The sequence below is a fragment of the Tiliqua scincoides genome, chromosome 1 (assembly GCF_035046505.1).
Source record: "Tiliqua scincoides isolate rTilSci1 chromosome 1, rTilSci1.hap2, whole genome shotgun sequence".
In the NCBI taxonomy this organism is placed as follows: Eukaryota; Metazoa; Chordata; class Lepidosauria; order Squamata; family Scincidae; genus Tiliqua; species Tiliqua scincoides.
Window position 1 is genome coordinate 309,856,392 of NC_089821.1, and position 7,228 is coordinate 309,863,619.

General features: G+C 50.1%; 1 pseudogene; it reads left to right on the plus strand.

The window, feature by feature from the left end:
• Window positions 1-760: 760 nt before the first annotated feature.
• LOC136648243 (uncharacterized) lies at window positions 761-3,753 on the plus strand (annotated as a pseudogene).
• Window positions 3,754-7,228: the final 3,475 nt, after the last annotated feature.

The window sequence follows — 7,228 nt, forward strand, 5'->3', positions numbered from 1 at the left end:
AACTACAATTCCCAGGAAGCCTTGCAGGTCTCTTGTTATCTGGTGAGCTCCCTGGGGCTTTTGGTGGGCCGCTGTGAGATACAGGAAGCTGGACTAGATGGGCCTATCACCTGATCCAGTGGGGTTGTTCTTATGTTCTTTTGTTCTTATGCCCCCATTTTCAGATTAGTATAGCAGTCAGGCTGTCACAGACAAAGGGCCCAATCCTATCCAATTATCCATCACCAGTGCAACTGGAATGCAGCCCCAAGGTAAGGGAACAAATGTTCCCATACCTTAAGGAGGCCTCTCTGATTACTGCCCCATGCCAAGATGCAGTGCATGCCCCATAGGCACAGCTGCACTGGCACTGGAAAATTGGATAGAATTGGGCCCTAAGAGCCCTATTCTGTTCTCCCCAATGCAGCAGCGTCAAAATGGCTACCACTATATCCCGCTTGGGGGGAGGACAGTTGTGGAGGTCTCCTTTGGGTAAGGGAGCAATTGTTATTCTACTTGTACTAGCTAAACAGTTGGTGCAGGTTCATATGAACCTGCATTGCAGGATTGCATCTAGGAAGGGGGTTAGGATTCAATGGATGCCACTGCCACTGAACCTACCCCCTCTCCACTCCTGTTCCACCCTCCTCACTCCTCCCACCTCTCCTGCTGGCTTACCTGCTGTGGCGGACAGCAGGAGAGCTGACAATGTGGCAGGAAGGCTTCCCACCACCACCCTGGGCAGCGCACTACTGCGTGTGCTGCGGGAGTGCCTTTTACGATGGTGCTGACTACTTCATGGCAGGCGGTGCAAGCAGAAGAGACTCTAGAATGTTGGCTGTGAGTATAGGATTGAGTTGTAAGCGCGTATCCAATTTCAGCTTTTTACCTGTTGTGAAAGTGCCTTCATGTATGGGAGTGAGTGAAGCCTCCAAAGTCTTTATATACATATATGGAAGAACACTATGAACTATTTGGAGAACTTAACCCTGAAATGGTATGTGACATGGGTGGCACAGGGGACTGGAGGTTAATACTGAGAACAAATTATTAGCAATGACTGAAGACCTCTAACCTCCTGTCCCAAATTCTTCTCCTTTTATTTTCTTACTGTAAAGCGCAGGAAAATAGAAAGACCATCTTGTTGGGCTATTTAGTACCCTATTAGTGCATTTATCTTTTCATCATTTGACAGGTGGAAGTAGTAGCCCAACCTTCTCTTTTAATTATAAGGGGTTCCAGATGTAGAAGGGGACATAAATTAAAAACAGACTGACCTGTGCAACTTTTCAAAGAAAGCCCAACCAAGGTATCTGCTTTTCATTTCAAAATGTTATTAAAGCTATTACTAAGAAATCCATATTCCGAGCCCAGCCCCAGTAATCGACACCTAGAGAGCGATGGTGCAGATTTACAGTGTGCTGAAAAGGAAATTTGTCTTCAAGGATGACCTTGATGGTTCATTTTCAGAAAATGTACAAGACAGTTTTGGGCGTAGAAGAGGCTAATAATGACCTCAGCACCTCTCATTGGCCCCCATTCCTTTTTGGTGCCATGTTCTCACAAACACTCCCTTCAGTGTCACAAGCATTTGTGAACACCCTTTAGCATCTGTTGGGTTCTCACTGGAGGTGGATGTGAACAGCCGTTTCCAAATGACAGCTTACCACTTTAAGTATACCACTCGATGGGGGATCAACTGACTGTAGGCAGGATTACCCCAAGACTTCCTGATGCCTAAGGTGGCATTCTTGCCTTGTCTGATCATGTGCCAGCCTTGCTCTTCCCACTTGCCAGTGTTCCGGCTCTGCATTCCCGTCCCCTCCATGGTTCCTCTCCCTCTTGCTTTCCCAATCCAGGGAATGGATGGAGGAAGTAGATGAACAGAGATGTGTGCCCCCCATCAACCTGCTGCCTAAAGCAGCCACCTCCCTTGGCCTCATGGTTGGGTCAACCTTGATTGTAAGCCTTCTAAGGTAATGAGGAGAACACTACCACGCTGTCAGGGGCCAGTATGGTTGGCAACCTTCAGTCTCGAAAGACTATGGTATAAGCCTACAGCACCTGGCATTCCCAAGCGGTCTCCCATCCAAGTACTAACCAAGCCTGACGCTGCTTAGCTTCCGAGATCATGGTATAAGCCTACAGCGCCCGGTATTCCCAGGCGCTCTCCCATCCAAGTACTGACCAGGCCTGACCCTGCTTAGCTTCCGAGGTCAGACAAGATCAGGCATGTGCAGGGTAACACTTAGGCAAGGGTGTCAAACATAAGGCCAGCAGGCCCAATGTGACCCCCAAATGTGACCCTCCGGAAGCAATTTATCCAGCCCCCTTTATCATTGGGCTTTCCCAACTTGATAATTGGGCTCTCTCATGTCTTGAAAATATGAACAAGTTTTGCACATTTTCTCTTCTGTCCTTCGCAGCTAATGAGTTTCTCTGTGAGAACAAAGTGCTTATTTCTGGTCACCATTTGCTTAATGATGTCACTTCCTGCTTAATGATGTCACTTCCAGCCCTAAGCAGGCACCATGACTGCTAACTTTGGCCCTCTGTATGAAATGTGTTTGACATCCTAAGGCTAAGGGTTGGGTTCTGGAATTGGCAGACAAGGATTCCAAGGCAGAGTGCATGGTCCAAGGTAAGCTGATACTTGTTTCCAGAGCGGGCAGTCAGGAATCCAGAAGCAGCCCTTCTGCAAGAGACAAGCTGGTGATCAGGTTCTAGAGCAATCAGATAAGAGAATGAAGTGAGATCTGTTTGGCACCTTCTCCTGGAGAAAAGGGGCTCAGACAAGGAAGCCAAACCAGGAAGAGGCCAGTGGGGGATCTATTGGTTCCCCAGTTCTCCTGATTATTCCTGGCCAGGTGGTTGCAGTTTCCCTGCTGGCCACTGCCAAGGGAGGACCTGTGGCATAAGTGGCAGGCAAAGGTCAGCTTGTCTTTCAGCAAACAGCTTTGTTGGTGCAGAACGCCTTGCTGCCAGAGCCCCTAGTTCAAGATCATTAGTGCCATGCACCCTTGTTCCAGACCGTCGCTGGAACATTGAAAGATTTCTGCATTACCATCGGTATCTACCAAGGCTCAGCACTCTCTCTGCTGCTGTTCATCATGGTCACGAACGTCATCACCCACGAACTGCAAAAGTCGCACCATGGACGCTCTTCAATGCCAGTGATGTTCTCCTTGCATCAAGCAAGGCAGACCTCCAGTAGCAAGTGCAAGCTTGGAGCGACCGTCTCGCATTGTTTGGCCTTCGCCTCAATGTCAAGAAGATGGAGTACGGGACAATGGACCCCAATGAGCTTGGGGCAATCCACGTAAATGGCATTGACCTGCCACGTGCTGAGACGTTCTGGTACCTTGGTTCAGCGATCACAGCTGACGTCAGCCTGAGTCACGAGACCACCATGCGAGTAACTGCAGCTTGAATAAAGTGGCAAACAATGTCCTTTGCAACAAGAGGATTAGTGAACGTCTTCAATCGAAGATCTATCGGACAGTCAACCGGCCAGTCGCACGCTAAAGAGCCGAATGTTGGCCAGTGACGAAAGAAACTGAACGTTGCCTCAGTATCAAGGAGACAAAGATGGTGCGTTGGATCAGTGGTATCACTCGCTTTGACCACATCCGCAACATCCGGCAGCGATATGGCAGCACCCCAATCGCTGACAAGATGAGAGAAGTTTGGCTGAGATGGTGTGGCCACGTTCTACACGCTGAGGACATTTGGCTGGTGCAGAAGGGCCTTTGGTTGGAGGTCATTGGCAAATGACCAATGTGGGGGAAGGTTGTTTGGGTTCAGAGGCGTGGATCCCAGAGCGGCCCTGGGGCAAGGCCTCAGATTGTATCAGGGGGAGGGGGTTTACATCACCCTGGTTCTCCTCCCTGTTGTGGCTGTAGTTCTGGTCTTGGGGAAGGGTGGTGAGAACCACCACCCCCTGCCTCTCTCCAGCCAGCCAGCTCATCACCGGCCTTCTCCCTCTTTATAGGGCCAGCTCTGACTTCCCTGTCCCTGCCTCTTCCTTCCTGGTGAGGCTTAAAGGGAAATCCCCTGGCCCCGCCTGGCTCTATGGCCAGCATCTTCTTTCCTCCTTCCCCATACCTCTCAGCTTGCCCCTCAGGTGATGGGTTGCTTGGCGCTTCTTGCTGGCTTGCCCTTCTGGAGACCCCCCTCGAGGTAAGTCAGGGCCCTGGTTGGGTTGGGGGTCCCTGACAACCAAAGGGCCGATCGAGCCCATGGCCCCGAGAGAAACGGCAACTCTGATCCAGCATAGTGAATCCCGCCACCATACGGGACAAATGCTGAAGAAGAAGAAGTGCCCGGCACCCTTGTCTTCTTTGGTTTTCTGATTGTGTGCAGAAACTTGTGGCCGAAGGGCAGATGCTGCAGATGATGTGGCTGCATCCCAAGACATCACAGAGTGAATCAGACCTGTGCAAATGGTGACCCAGCATCCTTAAGGCAGTTCACTAGCCACATCTCATGGTCCACCAGGAGCTCAGTCCACATCCTGCTTTTGCTGCCCAGATGGAAAAGCATCTCAGAGCAAACAGGCAAGCGGCTCTGCACCTGGCATGCCACAAGATATGGCTGGTGGGCTGTGTTCAGGTGTGCAGCAGGTGGGTCATCCATGGTCATCTGCATTCATCCTGAGTGAAGAGTTCAAGGGAGTAGGACTAGGAGGAGGAGGAAGAATTTTGATGGGTTCTCTTTTAGGACTGTTTCTGAGCTGCTGGCAGGACTGGCAGTTTGAAGGGGGGGAGGAGGGAGGGAGGGCGAGTTTACTTTGTACCTGAGCAAGGAGTTGGTCATACTGGGAAGCCAGCCCAAAGCCAGAAGCTTTCTAAGGCCTAGTGGAACCCTATTGGTACCCCCTTGTGACCTGAGCCCTGCCGAACTGAAACTCCACCTCCTGCCATTCTACCTTCTGGAATGGTTGGTGTTGAGGTACAACAGAAAGTGGATCGACAGCTCTCCAGCAAGCTGCCAAGTGATGCCAAGAGCAAAGTGCCTGTGCTCCCCTCTCCAAGTCCTGGATGCTTCACAGTTACCAGAGCAGCGTCCGCTCTGTCTCTTCCAAGGATGCATTCCTCCAGTAGATGGAAGGATCGCTCACCTCATTAAATATGCTAGAAAGTGGAGTGCTGAGCATGTGTGAACAATCAAGCCAGTCCTGTGCTTCTCAACCATCCCTGTGGAAGTACCTGATCCTGTTTCCCTTTGTCCAGATGAACACAACCCAGGAAGGGTATTGCATGAATTATCTTGTAGCTGGAGTGAAATTCCACTTTATATGGTTCAGCAACTGGAGGGCTTCAGATCCAAATCGCCTCCAAGTAAATGGGATTCTTTTTGCTGATCCCGATAGGCTTCCATCCAGCCTGGCTTCGCCTCTGTTTTCTTTAGCTGGGTTACATTATGTTGGAAAATTGAATCCAGAAGGTGTTCGCTCCAGTCCCCTACCTAACTCTGGGTACAGAAACCTGTAGGACCGTTTCCAAAAGCCTGTTCCGTTCTCCTTTGTGCCCCGCCAGTCCATCCCCCCCATGCAAATTAATTCTCCTTTTTCGAAGAAAAGACATTGATTCTTAACCCCACTTTCCCCCAAATGATTAGAATGATAGCTGTCTGGTCTGATAAATGAGAGAAGCCGGTTGATTGGTGTAAAGCGAGCTTGCTTCTAAGGCCGAACTGTTCGGCTTTTTATCCTCCAGAGTGTGATTGAAAGGGTGAGAAGTTAATTTGGCAGCCTCGCTTCTATGGTTTCATAATGTTTCTCTCCTCCTCCTTTCCCCACCCCCTCTCCCCCTGGCTCCACCGAAGCCCTGCCTTTGCGCCTGCCCTCATACAAGGTAAGAGCATGACCCGAAACGCAACCCTTCTCCCCAGGGTGCATCCTGAATGGCAACAGCTTAGCTCAAGTGTTTCTCATGAACAGGCATCCCAAGCACTTGATCTAAATCATGCTATTTCCTTCACAGTATGGCCCAGTTAACAAGTTAGTGCATCAACGGATTCCGCAGATGGCAGTTCAAAAGGGCCACGCAGCCCAGCGAGATAAAGGCCAAGGAGTTGCAGGACTTTGCTCATTACTTGGATTCAGCTGGGGGGCTCCAGAGGGGTGTCAGAGGGAGGCAGTAGGAGAGGGCAGGCAGGTCTCCTAGAACAAGCATTTCTGTGCAAATGCACTCAGTGTCTTTGCAAGAGCACGGAACTGAAGACAGCAAGGGAAGGCATGAACAGCGCATCGTTTAAAGAGAGCTGAAGCTATGTGTCTCCTAGTGTGCTTGAGTTTCTGAAACAGGGCAAAGGCTAGAGGCAGATTCTAGGTTGCTTTTTTCCCCCCAGAGAGTAAAAGGTGGCTTGAGAGATTAGAGGCATTCATCCCAATATCATCTCTGCTCACGCATCAGGAGGGGTTTGGCCGCGCTTTCAAAGCCTCGCTGCATTCTCTTTCGCCAATGATGACAGGAAGCAAAAGAAGATAAGCAGGGACACTTTGGAGAACGGCGCCTCTCCGTCATCCCACCTTCAGCCCTCTTGAGACTGATCATCTCCAGCCACAATATTTGTGAACAGAGATGATACTGAGAGGGGAAAAAAAGAGGGGTGTACACACCAGGTAGAATGAAAGCTCTGTCATACCCCCTGCAGCTTTCTGATCAGCACGACACCCTTTCTAAGCAGGTCAGAATCCAAAGAACCAGGCAACGAGTCCACACACTTAAAGTGGGTTTGGCATTGGCAGCCATCTCCATTCTGCACCCAACAATTCACTTTTGGAACTGAGGGGATACGGCATACGAAGCAGATTATCTGTGCAAGTTGTGGGTTGATTCCAAAGCATTTCTTGGACCCTAGTCCAAGGTTGCAGTCTTGTGTCTACTGAATTGAACAATAGGGCCCCTTGGATTCAGGAGGACTGAGTCATCAGTCCTATCCCCCAGCTTACAGTAGTGGGACATCGCTTCCTTATCGTGTTCCATCACGAGGTTTTTACACACCTAGAAGTGCTGGACTTCTGGTTTTGTTTACAGGAAGCACATAAGTGAAGCAACTCCTATAAACAAAGTCCTGCACTTCTGAGTGGCATAAACCATGTAACAAAGCATGCTACAGTGGCATAGCTAGAGGGAGTGCAAAGCATGAAGTTTTGCAAGCACCTGAACATGCCACGCAAGCAGCCTCTCCTCCCCTTCCGAGCCATTCCAGGCAGTGGGAGCAAATCAGAGGTGTTTGCCTTCCA